We start from the raw sequence: 14,635 nt of genomic DNA on the forward strand, positions 1-14,635 counted from the left end.
ACGCAGTAACCGCATAGCGTTCATTATAACGTCTATAAACACGATATCATCTTGCCGCCGGAACATAAATCTCATCATAAACTATACATGTCTTTAACGAAGTTGAGGCCATACTCTATGCACCTGACACCAAGAACGTCGTCGTTGGCGATGTTGCTGTGTCAAAATGATACTACGGACAGGGCATCTGATACGAATGTTTGAATGTTCCATACGTCTGGTTCGATATTCTACACAGAGCTTTTATTACTGATGATATGGGTGTCTTCGTCGTCCTCGGTGGCTGTAGGTGACGTACCCGTATGTAACGGTACTGGGCGGTGTTAGTCCCACGGGATCACCGGATCCGGGGCGGTCATGTGATGACCCATGATGTTGATAACCTTCTCACCTGTGATGGGGGTTCGGAACACCGTGGCAACTACCTGCATTCCTCTGCTTCCAATCAGCCGATGACGTGGTTCCCCTGCTTCCAATCAGCCGATGACGTAGTTCCCCTGGTTCGAATCAGCCGATGACGTGGTTCCTCTGCTTCCAATCAGCCATATGTCTTCATCAACCCATGCTTGCCGTAAGAGGCGACTATGCGTGTCGTAAGAGGCGACTAACGGGATCGGGTGGTCAGGTTCGCTGACTTGGTTGATGCATGTCATCGTATTTAAATTGCGTAGATGGATGCTCATGATGTCAATCACTGAATTGTCTGGTCAAGACTCATGCTTGCAAAAAGAAGCTGCAAATGTATAGCCTAAATACGTCGATAATGATAACAAATGAATTGTATAAAAATGATACATTTTTCATGTTTTGTTTAAGAAAAGTCCATGCAGATATGTAACACTAGTGCAAAAACTATATCTGAAAAACAAGGTCTGCAAGGCGTCAAATTAGAGTGACCCACCCTTTTACCAGTGCGCAATGCGAAGTTTATTCGGTAAATTGATCATTTAGCGACGTCTACTACTGACACAAGTTAACTTAAGATTATAAGCATTTTTAACTCAGTTGAAGTTCATAATTTAACTCAATGTATTTTGAGAAATGCATTTTGCGGATATTCTTAAGTGTCGAGAAATTGGAACCTAATTGGATTTCCGAGACGGATATTCTGTTACAAATGTAAGAACTAGCAACATTGGGCATTGAGTCACCTCGGTGGTTGTAGTCCAGACATTTTTTGATTTCAGAGCATCACAAATGAAATACAATAATACTGACAGGTTATGCATTGAATCGATACATTGTTCTATTAGCATAATTACTGGTGTAACTTAACAGAATTTTCCTTAAATGTATTTCAGTAGGAAATGATGTCATGACAAATTTGCATTATACTTCCCTACCCCTGTATGTCACGAATAACATATAAAACATGAAACAGATTCCAGTATGAAAACTATTACGTAAAGAGGAAGACATGCCGGAAACATTTTAGGCCCCAGGTCAAGGAAAATTAAACCATCGCAAGGCTTTTATCCAAGTTATTTCTTTGTAAGCCCATATGTATACTCTTACCTGTATATGGCGGTCGGGAAGCATAATGGTTAAAGCGTTAGCTCGTCACGCCGAAGACCCGGGTTCGATTCCAGACATGGGTACAATGTGTGAAGCCCATTTCTGGGGTCCCCCGCCGTGATATGGCTGGAATATTGCTAAAAGCGGCGTAAAACCTCACTCACTCACTCACTCTTACCGTTATATCCACTCGAATCCTTCTGAATGTTGTCAAGCCATACCTAGGAGCAGTCAATGGAATAATGTTTCCATCACAGTTAGCGTCATTGGCATTAGGGTAGAACCCAACGTTCGGGGCTGGTAAGGTCACGTATTCTGTAGGAACTTCTGAACTCATGTTGTGACAGTAGATTCTCGTTCTTTCACCCTGGAACACTTGGGGGTAGATCCAGTATTCTCCATCACCACGGCAACAGGATTTTACTTCAGAGCATTTGGATGGTTTTGTTTGTCCTTTGCAATATGAGACGATACACTGTTGTTAGTCGCAGATATCAATTCAAAGAAAATAATTTAAAACATTTGTCATAAATAATTAGATGTAATGTCAAACGTTTTATTTCGAACTGTGAAAATAGCATAAACAGATACCCGGAAGCGATAACATACAATCGATATAGTGAGTGAGTGAGTGAGTGAGTGAGTGAGTTGGGTTTAACGCTGCTTTTAACAGTATTCCAGTTATATCGCGGCGTGTCAGCTTAATGTGTGAGGAAACCCCGAAGTGATACAGGTCTCAGACGTTTACTAATTTGGCGAAACCCACGAGCACGGGTATGGTAATGACACAACTAGAAAAATAATCGGGGCGAACCGGGATTCGCACCCACAATCATAGTTTTTTGGCGTGCCCAAGGGACGTAACTCTGCGCAGCGAATCGCGGCGCCTTAGACGACTGGGCCAACCGTGCCCCCTACACTCGGTATGACACACAGGAAATGACACATAATGTGCAGACGCCGTCACGACAAACGTGTACACACTCTGCATTACTACAGGGAAAATGCCTTTTATACAACGTTGCCGTATCTCTGCCCATTCGTTTCTGAGACGAAGATAATGCAATACTGTTATGCTTTTATGTAGATATTTTCATATTGCCTTATCATAGGTCCAGTGAGACATATTGCCTCCAGTGAGTAAGGTTTTAAGCAGCTTTTAGCAATATTCCAGCAATATCACGGCGGGGAACACTAGAAATGGGCGTCACACAATGTACCCACGTGGGGAATCGAACCCGGATTTCGGCGTGACGAGCGAACGCTTTAACTACTAGGCTACCCGACCGCCCCCATATTGGCCCTAGACATGCTGTATAGCCTGTGTGACCTTGAACTATTAGGAGGCCAATATGGTGTAACTGTATTTTATTTCAGTAAAGAAATAGGCACCCTTCCGATTTGAAAACCTTTCTGAGGCAACAGAAGGACATTAACCAACAACCAGGAAGCAATAAAAAACCATATACACTTAACAGATAACCACTTGTTTATCTGAATCATATCATCTTAATGGTTGTCGATTTCAACGAACGTCACGGTATGGCTGAAATATTGCCGATGGGATGTTAAATATTAACTCACTCACCCACTCACCCATTTCAACAAATATAAACAAGGTGTTTATCTATTAAAAAAGTTTTCACTGAACTCTTAACAATACTTATAAGAGAAATAACACTTCATTCATTGGAAGAAAATCTAGTCGTTTGATCACCGTCTTTTCTTCCAAATCTACTGACACATATAAATATCATTTTCACACACATAACATGGTCTCCATGTCCCTAGCTACAGCGAAGTAAACTTTTTGTTTTGAAAACTTCACTGCTGCGGCTGATTAAAGTGAACGTTAGATCACCTATTCTTATGTATGGGACGCTGTGGTCAGTCAGATATAAAGTAAGTTGAAAAATATTCATCATTTCACTACACCATGGGGAATTGTCAGAAACTTTCATTAACATATTATTCAAGCAATTGTTAATGATTGGTCTATTAAAGTTCGCAGTATTTAAGAACTAAAGTTTGCTCTGCCCCCATGACTTTGACTCGAAACACAGACATCAGGGAAATACCAGCGTGTGTGTCGTATAGTAATCATTTGTCAATCCATACCACCGAAGCACTTCTACGCTTCTACGAGTTATCAAGTGTTTACATTTATTAGGTTCCAAAATCAATGTATGTGACCTTACAACGGGTGAGTCCACAAAAGGTTTTTTTCGAATGAGGGAAATTGTTCGAATACTCCCAGCAATGAATAAGTTATGTCGCAGGAAGTTAATTAACAATGTAATTAATGCTATGGAACGTTATGGATTGAAGAAAGCCAAAGCTTTGATACATGTGATCTATAATCTGAAATCTATAACAATACATCATGTTAGCAAGGTGCGGGAACTATCAATACACTACTGAGTGGGTGAATTGTAAGCCCTTCAACCTGATCAATAATTGTTTTCATTAATTTTTATCCCCCGCTAGGAAGTGGAAGGGGGATATAGGAATTGGTGCGGTCCGTCCGTCCGTCACATTTCGTTTCTGGAGCAGAACACAAAAACCATGAGAGATATCTTAACCAAACTTGGCACATCGATCGGTCTAGTGGAGAACTGGTGCTTTTTGATAGTTTGGGATTTTAAAAAAACCAAACATTTTTCGAGTTTCAATGGCAACAACTTTGACTTAGACTGAAAATGGTGGTAGTCCTCGTTTCCGGATCAGATCTTGAAAACCGTACAATATTTTTTCACCAAACATGGCACATAGATAGGTCTAGTGGTAAACGGGTGCCTTTTGATACTGACAATCCACAAGTCTCAAGGTAGCACATGTGAGAAGATGATTGGGAACATGACAATTACACAAGGAAGTAAATTTAAAGCCGAGCCAGGTCAAGTGTATACGATGCCCAGTGGGGTCAAATCAAGGAAAGGCCTAAAACTTGTACTTTTTGCTGAACACAAAATTGTAGTAAACAAAAAAAACAAAAAACATTGGATGAGATGACTAGATTGCGGAATGAAAGACTGTTCACCTGGACACACCCTGTAGAGAACATTCATGGTGATGGAGTCGAGGTGGCTCACTTGAATGCTCGATCCCTCAGTGCTCATTTCGAAGATGTGAAGAAAGATAAGTTTGTTGGTGTGCTTGATGTTTTGGGTTTCACAGAAACACACATCATTGATTACAGTGAAAGAGACCTGCCAGGATATCAAGTCTATCCAGGAGACACAACACATGGTATTGCTGTGTATGTTTCCAAAAGTTTCAAGAACAGTGTCCAGCTTTGTGATGTAGTGTCATCTCGCAGTATTGAATACATTTCCTTTCTTGTTGGCAAGTTCTGCATTGCTTCTGTGTATGTTCCTCCAAAAGTGTCATGGACACTGTTGTCGCACTGGGATATAGCGATCAGCCAGTCTGTCTATCTGTCTTCCTTTTCCGGGGCAGAACTCAGTGTATTTGATCGAAACTTGGCAAATCTATCAGTCGCATAGTGAAATGGTTCCTTTTGATATTTTGGGATTTATCGAATTTTTACTTTTTTAATTTTTTTTATGGAAAGAAGTTGGACATAGACTCCTTTGGGGATGGGGTTCGGGGCAGAACTGGAAAACCATTCAGTGTATTTGATCGAAACTTGAAAGATGTATGAGTCACAAGCTGAGGTGGTGCCTTTTGCTATTTTGTAATTTTAAAAATCTTAATGGAAAGAAGTTGGACAAGTTGCTTGTTTCACGAATAATTTTGCGCGACCTGTCTTTGGAGAGTTACAGAGTAGTTTTTTGAAATTTGTCATTTGCTTCCATAAAAAAACCCCACAGAAACACACTTGTTTTACTTTCAATTTCATATGGATGCGACCATGGTGAATCTTATGTGGGTAAACAATGTATGCTTCTTGAAGAACATTCAACTCTTGACTCATTATATACAGATTGCACATTTACTTGTGGTTACTTTACAGACAGCTGCCGGGGAGATATGTAATCTTTCTGATGACACTTCTTGCTTAAGGGATAACACAACTCATTACAAATACAACAGTGTAACTGCATCTTAAACCTACTCAACTGTATAAACACTGCCTCCTATCCTGTATATATTCTTGTCAACCAAACTTTGTACTTTACTTCCTGTAAACAATATTTCCCCTTGGCTGAATAACAATCCGGTTACTAGCAGGATACAATTTCATCACCTCGGGTTGCTAGCCTGGCGCTTTTTGACAGTTTGCCCCCAATGGTGGAATACTGTCTAAAACAACTGTACATGGCACACGTATCCAAGGTGCTTAGGGCTCTACAATTCGCCGCGGGGAGTTGCGTTCTTAAGATGTGCCAGGTCCCAATGATTGTTCAAATCCCTCACTCTTCCTTGTTATGACACTGTGTGTGATAAAGCTCGCCTTTTACCTGCATTACTTTGGGGTGTCCTGAAACATTAAGCTGATGCGCCCTGATATAACAGTTCAAAGCCGCCTTAAACCAAACTCTTAACTGTACATACTTTTGTACAATTAGTAGAGGAGACATGGTATTGAAAAACAGAAAACTACGTTTACAACGAACACTCTTATAACGAATTAACCGATAAAACGAACGTATTTTTAGTCCCGGCCATTTGTTGTATACACTCTTCAAAAAATGAAACGCACATGTAGATGTTTAGTAAATTTATAGTACCTAATAAAGTCGATATATTTAATTTAATATCATAGATTCATATATGAAATTTTGGAGCTCGATAGTCACATGTTGTTGTACAAAGGCATTGAAAACTGTTCGTTGTCATGTCACATAAGGCCACAAGGTAGCGCTGAACTCAGTATCTCGCGTGACCGCCCCGGGCAGCAATCACGGCCCTGCATCTCCGGCACTGTCTAGATAAGTGTACGAATTCTGTACTGCGGAATTCTGCGCCATTCAGCTTGTAACACGTTGGCCAGTTGTGGGAGTGTCTGCGGCGTGTTTTGACACGTCGAACGAGTTCATCCCAGAGTTGTTCGATTGGGTTGAGATCTGGAGATCTCGACGGCCAGGACAAGTCGTTGATGTTGCCATTATGAAGGTAGTCTACCGTGACACGAGCTGTGTGCGGTGGAGCGTTGTCCTGTTGAAACAGCGCCCACTGACGGTCAATGATTAGAAAAAGGTGAGGTTGAAGAATTTGTTTCATGTAGCGATTTGCTGTCAAATGTCCTTGAACCACAACCACGTCAGATCTCGTGGTATAGGATATGACCCCAACAACATGACGCTGCCGCCACCACATTTGTCAAATTCACGTACACAATGTGGGGCAAAACGCTCATTTGGCTGACGCTAAACACGCTGTCTTCCATCTCGGCGGTGAAGAAGAAATCGTGATTCATGGCTGAACCACATTCGTCTCCAGTTTCTCTAATTCCAAGGCTGTAAGGTATGGCACCAGTGCAAGCGTCCTCTTTGGATACGTCCTATGACGATGTTCCGATCGGCAGCGCTGAGTCTCGGCATTTTCGATCTTGAAAAATGTTGACAATTGAATGACAAATTATTGGCTTATGCTTTCCTTTTTATAGCCACTACCACGAGTTACGAATGCCATAACCTGCACGTGCATTTTGCTTTACTATTTTCCTCCATGGCATTTTCGAACAAGTGTGAAAACAATGCCGTTTAAGACATTGCAATTCGACAATAGTTACGTTTTGACGCATCGTTTGTCGAATATCAGAATATTTTCCAATAACATATATCCAATTTATCATCCAAAACTGGCTCCCACAAAACTGGCTCGCTTGGATGAGATCAAGCGATATCAACACTGTAGATATCGCTGCAATGAAATTACATCACAATGCTTTGCAGACCGTTGTGACGTCACTGGTTACCATGACGTCACAATCAAATGACATCACTAATGGCTCTGCTACGGAAGCTGTTAGCAGTACTTTTTACACTTTATGACACTGCTTATTACTGTCTACAAATTGAAAAAGTTGGAAGAATGATATTGGATGATAAATAAAATCTCACCCTCGTGTCGTTTGATATCTAATATATAAACACTCGTTGATAAAAGTGGCAAAAATCCTCGGCAAGCCTCGGAATTTTTCCACTTTTATCAACTTGTGTTAAAATATTTGATATTTGATATCAAGTTTTTTGTGTAGTCTGGTTCAATGAACGACATACTACCTGTGCGTTTCTTTGTTTGAAGAGTGCATATGCTACCGAACTACGGTTATAACGAACTAAAAGTAGTGGTCCTTTTGAGTTCGTTCTAACCGTAGTTTACTATATCAATAAAATATGAAGAAAAGAATGAACCATCTTACCTTTAAAACGATAATATCTCGACCCAGCTTGTGGAACATTCAGTGTTTCACCATAGAGACAGGTAGTGGCAAAACTACAAACACTAGTGTGTTTGTTGAACACTATTCCGCTGCAGTTTTCACTCTGAGCACATTTTGAACAACAGAGAGGAATGTTTCGTGCCTTTAGTGATATATGCTCTGCTGAAGATCCAAGGTTGTCAAACTCGGGAACTTTGTCAAAATGTGAAAACACAAGGTCATCGTTCGCAGCCAGGACACATGCTACTAAAATTGAAACGTCGAAAGTAATATAAGCTGAGAACATAGCGCTATGATTCACGGTTTTAACAGTCAAGTGATAAGCTAGTGGTTGCCTAGTAGATTCAACTTCCAATTAAACACACGTTTTCTTAGGGCGGATATCTCTTGACAACTGAAAGATAAATCAAAGCTCATGCCAATACGCGCGGCTATTGATTTGTTATGCCCCAAGACAGGAAAGAAGCGTATCGATCAATTTATAATGATCAGATTTTATGGGAATACTTTTGAAAGCCGTTCAAGTCGGAGGATATGCGAATTTACGAATGTGAATAATTTATTGTTTTTCACAAAGCAAAATACCATCCTTAGTATAACTACCTTTGGAAACATGCTTACTGACATGAAGGGACAATAAGATGATGCAATAAATAATGACAGTTTGCCCACAATGGTGTTCTAACGGAAACTGTACAAGAATAAACACAGTTATTGAAGCGATGCATAGATGAGCTGTAGAAGAGATGCATAGCGGGAGCTGTTGAAGTGATGCATAATTGGAACTGCTACAGTGATGTACAGCGGAACGATAAAGTGATGCACAGGGTGAGCTGCTAAAATGATGCACATTTGAAGCTGCAGAAGGAATACACGGTGGGTGATGTTGAAGTGATGCACCCTGGAAGCTGCTGATGTTATGTACGATGGAAACTGCTGATACTATGTACAATGGGAGCTGCTGATGTTATGTACAATGGGTGCTGCTGATGTTATGTACCATGGGAGCTGCTGATGTTATGTACAATGGAAACTGCTGATGTTTTGTACAATGGGAGCTACTGATGCTATGTACAATGAGACTGCTGGTGTTATGTACACTGGGAGCTGCTGATGTTATGTACAATGGGAGCTGCTGATGTTATGTACAATGGGAGTTGCTGATGCTATGTGCAATGAGAGCTGCTGATGCTATGTACAATGGGAGCTGCTGATGTTATGTACAATGGGAGCTGCTTATGTTATGTGCAATGGAAGCTGCTGGTGTTATGTACAATGGGAGCTGCTGATGTTATGTACAATGGGAGCTGCTTATGTTATGTGCAATGGGAGCTGCTGATGCTATGTACAATGGGAGCTGCTGATGTTATGTACAATGGAAGCTCCTGATGTTATGTACAATGGGAGCTGCTGATGTTATGTACAATGGGAGCTTCTGATGTTATGTACAATGGGAGCTGCTGATGTTATGTACAATGGGAGCTGCTGATGTTATGTACAATGGGAGCTGCTGATGTTATGTGCAATGGGAGCTGCTGATGCTATGTACAATGGGAGCTGCTGATGTTATGTACAATGGGAGCTACATATGTTATGTACAATGGGAGCTGCTGATGCTATGTGCAATGGGAGCTGATGTTATGTACAATGGGAGCTGCTGATGTTATGTACAATGGAAGCTGCTGATGCTATGTGCAATGGGAGCTGATGTTATGTACAATGGGAGCTGCTGATGCTATGTACAATGGGAGCTGAGATGATATTATGTACAATGGGAGCTGCTGATGTTATGTACAATGGAAGCTGCTGATGTAATGTACAATGGGAGCTGCTGATGTTATGTACAATGGGAGCTGCTGATGTTATGTACAATGGGAGCTGCTGATGTTATGTACAATGGGAGCTGCTGATGTTATGTACAATGGGAGCTGCTGATGTTATGTGCAATGGGAGCTGCTGATGCTATGTACAATGGGAGCTGCTGATTTTATGTACAATGGGAGCTACATATGTTATGTACAATGGGAGCTGCTGATGCTATGTGCAATGGGAGCTGATGTTATGTACAATGGGAGCTGCTGATGTTATGTACAATGGAAGCTGCTGATGCTATGTGCAATGGGAGCTGATGTTATGTACAATGGGAGCTGCTGATGCTATGTGCAATGGGAGCTGATGTTATGTACAATGGGAGCTGCTGATGTTATGTACAATGGGAGCTGCTGATGTTATGTACAATGGAAGCTGCTGATGTTATGTACAATGGGAGCTGCTGATGTTATGTACACTGGGAGCTGCTGATGTTATGTACAATGGGAGCTGCTGATGTTATGTACAATGGGAGTTGCTGATGCTATGTGCAATGAGAGCTGCTGATGTTATGTACAATGGGAGCTGCTGATGTTATGTACAATGGAAGCTGCTGATGTTATGTACAATGGGATCTGCTGATGTTATGTACAATGGGAGCTGCTGATGTTATGTACAATGGGAGCTGCTGATGTTATGTACAATGGGAGCTGCTGATGTTATGTACAATGGAAGCTGCTGATGCTATGTGCAATGGGAGGTGATGTTATGTACAAAATTTGGAGCTGCTGATGCTATGTACAATGGGAGCTGATGATATTATGTACAATGGGAGCTGCTGATGTTATGTACAATGGAAGCTGCTGATGTTATGTACAATGGGAGCTGCTGATGTTATGTACAATGGAAGCTGCTGATGTTATGTTCAATGGAAGCTGCTGATGTTATGTACAATGGGAGCTGCTGATGTTATGTACAATGGAAGCTGCTGATGTTATGTACAATGGGAGCTGCTGATGTTATGTACAATGGAAGCTGCTGATGTTATGTACAATGGAAGCTGCTGATGTTATGTACAATGGGAGCTGCTTATGTTATGTACAGTGGGAGCTGCTGATATTATGTACAATGGGTGCTGCTGTTGTTATGTACAATGGGAGCTGCTGATGTTATGTACAATGGGAGCTGCTGATGTTATGTACAATGGGAGCTTCTGATGTTATGTACAGTGGGAGCTGCTGATGTTATGTACAATGGGAACTTCTGTTGTTATGTGCAGTGGGAGCTGCTGATGTTTTGTACAATGGAAGCTGCTGATGTCATGTACAATGGGAGCTGATGATATTATGTACAATGGGAGCTGCTGATGTTATGTACAGTGGAAGCTGCTGATGTTATGTACAATGGGAGCTGCTGATGTTATGTACAATGGGAGCTGCTTATGTTATGTGCAATGGGAGCTGCTGATGCTATGTACAATGGGAGCTGCTGATGTTATGTAAAATGGAAGCTGCTGATGTTTTGTACAATGGGAGCTGCTGATGTTATGTACAATGGGAGCTGCTGATGTTATGTACAATGGGAGCTGCTGATGTTATGTACAATGGGAGCCGCTGATGTTATGTACAATGGGAGCTGCTTCTGTTATGTGCAATTGGAGCTGCTGATGCTATGTACAATGGGAGCTGCTGATGTTATGTACAATGGGAGCTACATATGTTATGTACAATGGGAGCTGCTGATGCTATGTGCAATGGGAACTGATGTTATGTACAATGGGAGCTGCTGATGTTATGTACAATGGAAGCTGCTGATGCTATGTGCAATGGGAGCTGATGTTATGTACAATGGGAGCTGCTGATGCTACGTACAATGGGAGCTGATGATATTATGTACAATGGGAGCTGCTGATGTTATGTACAATGGAAGCTGCTGATGTTATGTACAATGGGAGCTGCTGATGTTATGTGAATGGAAGCTGCTGATGTTATGTTCAATGGAAGCTGCTGATGTTATGTACAATGGGAGCTGCTGATGTTATGTACAATGGGAGCTGCTGATGTTATGTACAATGGGAGCTGCTGATGTTTGTACAATGGAAGCTGCTGATGTTATGTGCAATGGAAGCTGCTGATGTTATGTACAATGGGAGCTGCTGATGTTATGTACAATGGGAACTGCTGATGTTATGTAGAATGGGAGCTGCTGATTTTATGTACAATGGGAGCTGCTGAAGTTATGAACAATGGAAGATGCTGATATTATGTACAATGGGAACTGCTGATGTTATGTAGAATGGGAGCTGCTGATGTTATGTACAATGGGAACTGCTGATGTTATGTAGAATGGGAGCTGCTGATGTTATGTACAATGGGAGCTGCTGAAGTTATGAACAATGGAAGATGCTGATATTATGTACAATGGGAACTTCTGATATTATTTACAATGGGAGCTGCTGATGTTGTGTACAATGGGAGCTGCTGATGTTATGTACAATGGGAGCTGCTGATGTTATGTACAATTGAAGCTGCTGATGTTATGTACAATGGAAGCTGCTGATGTTATGTACAATGGGAGCTGCTGATGTTATGTACAATGGGAGCTGCTGATATTATGTACAATGGGAGCTGCTGATGTTATGTACAAAGGAAGCTGCTGATATTATGTACAATGTGAGCTACTGATGTTATGTACAGTGGAAGCTGCTGATGTTATGTACAATGGGAGCTGCTGATGTTATGTACAATGGGAGCTGCTTATGTTATGTGCAATGGGAGCTGCTGATGTTGTGTACAATGGGAGCTGCTGATGTTATGTACAATGGGAGCTTCTGATGTTATGTACAATGGGAGCTGCTGATGTTATGTACAATGGGAGCTGCTTCTGTTATGTGCAATTGGAGCTGCTGATGCTATGTACAATGGGAGCTGCTGATGTTATGTACAATGGGAGCTACATATGTTATGTACAATGGGAGCTGCTGATGCTATGTGCAATGGGAACTGATGTTATGTACAATGGGAGCTGCTGATGTTATGTACAATGGAAGCTGCTGATGCTATGTGCAATGGGAGCTGATGTTATGTACAATGGGAGCTGCTGATGCTACGTACAATGGGAGCTGATGATATTATGTACAATGGGAGCTGCTGATGTTATGTACAATGGAAGCTGCTGATGTTATGTACAATGGAAGCTGCTGATGTTATGTACAATGGGAGCTGCTGATTTTATGTACAATGGGAGTTGCTGATGCTATGTGCAATGAGAGCTGCTGATGTTATGTACAATGGGAGCTGCTGATGTTATGTACAATGGAAGCTGCTGATGTTATGTACAATGGGATCTGCTGATGTTATGTACAATGGGAGCTGCTGATGTTATGTACAATGGGAGCTGCTGATGTTATGTACAATGGGAGCTGCTGATGTTATGTACAATGGGAGCTGCTGATGTTATGTGCAATGGGAGCTGATGATGCTATGTACAATGGGAGCTGCTGATGTTATGTACAATGGGAGCTACATATGTTATGTACAATGGGAGCTGCTGATGCTATGTGCAATGGGAGCTGATGTTATGTACAATGGTAGCTGCTGATGTTATGTACAATGGAAGCTGCTGATGCTATGTGCAATGGGAGGTGATGTTATGTACAAAATTTGGAGCTGCTGATGCTATGTACAATGGGAGCTGATGATATTATGTACAATGGGAGCTGCTGATGTTATGTACAATGGAAGCTGCTGATGTTATGTACAATGGGAGCTGCTGATGTTATGTACAATGGAAGCTGCTGATGTTATGTTCAATGGAAGCTGCTGATGTTATGTAAAATGGAAGCTGCTGGTGTTTTGTACAATGGGAGCTGCTGATGTTATGTACAATGGGAGCTGCTGATGTTATGTACAATGGGAGCTGCTGATGTTATGTACAATGGGAGCTGCTTCTGTTATGTGCAATTGGAGCTGCTGATGCTATGTACAATGGGAGCTACATATGTTATGTACAATGGGAGCTACATATGTTATGTACAATGGGAGCTGCTGATGCTATGTGCAATGGGAACTGATGTTATGTACAATGGGAGCTGCTGATGTTATGTACAATGGAAGCTGCTGATGCTATGTGCAATGGGAGCTGATGTTATGTACAATGGGAGCTGCTGATGCTACGTACAATGGGAGCTGATGATATTATGTACAATGGGAGCTGCTGATGTTATGTACAATGGAAGCTGCTGATGTTATGTACAATGGGAGCTGCTGATGTTATGTGAATGGAAGCTGCTGATGTTATGTTCAATGGAAGCTGCTGATGTTATGTACAATGGGAGCTGCTGATGTTATGTACAATGGGAGCTGCTGATGTTATGTACAATGGGAGCTGCTGATGTTATGTACAATGGAAGCTGCTGATGTTATGTACAATGGGAGCTGCTGATGTTTGTACAATGGAAGCTGCTGATGTTATGTGCAATGGAAGCTGCTGATGTTATGTACAATGGGAGCTGCTGATGTTATGTACAATGGGAGCTGCTGATGTTATGTAGAATGGGAGCTGCTGATTTTATGTACAATGGGAGCTGCTGATGTTATGTACAATGGAAGCTGCTGATGTTATGTACAATGGGAACTTCTGATATTATGTACAATGGGAGCTGCTGATGTTGTGTACAATGGGAGCTGCTGATGTTATGTACAATGGGAGCTGCTGATATTATGTACAATGGGAGCTGCTGATGTTATGTACAAAGGAAGCTGCTGATATTATGTACAATGTGAGCTACTGATGTTATGTACAGTGGAAGCTGCTGATGTTATGTACAATGGGAGCTGCTGATGTTATGTACAATGGGAGCTGCTTATGTTATGTGCAATGGGAGCTGCTGATGTTGTGTACAATGGGAGCTGCTGATGTTATGTACAATGGGAGCTTCTGATGTTATGTACAATGGGA

Source organism: Haliotis rufescens, unplaced genomic scaffold (assembly GCF_023055435.1).
Source record: "Haliotis rufescens isolate VD_foot unplaced genomic scaffold, xgHalRufe1.0.p SCAF_3, whole genome shotgun sequence".
NCBI classification, from domain to species: Eukaryota; Metazoa; Mollusca; class Gastropoda; order Lepetellida; family Haliotidae; genus Haliotis; species Haliotis rufescens.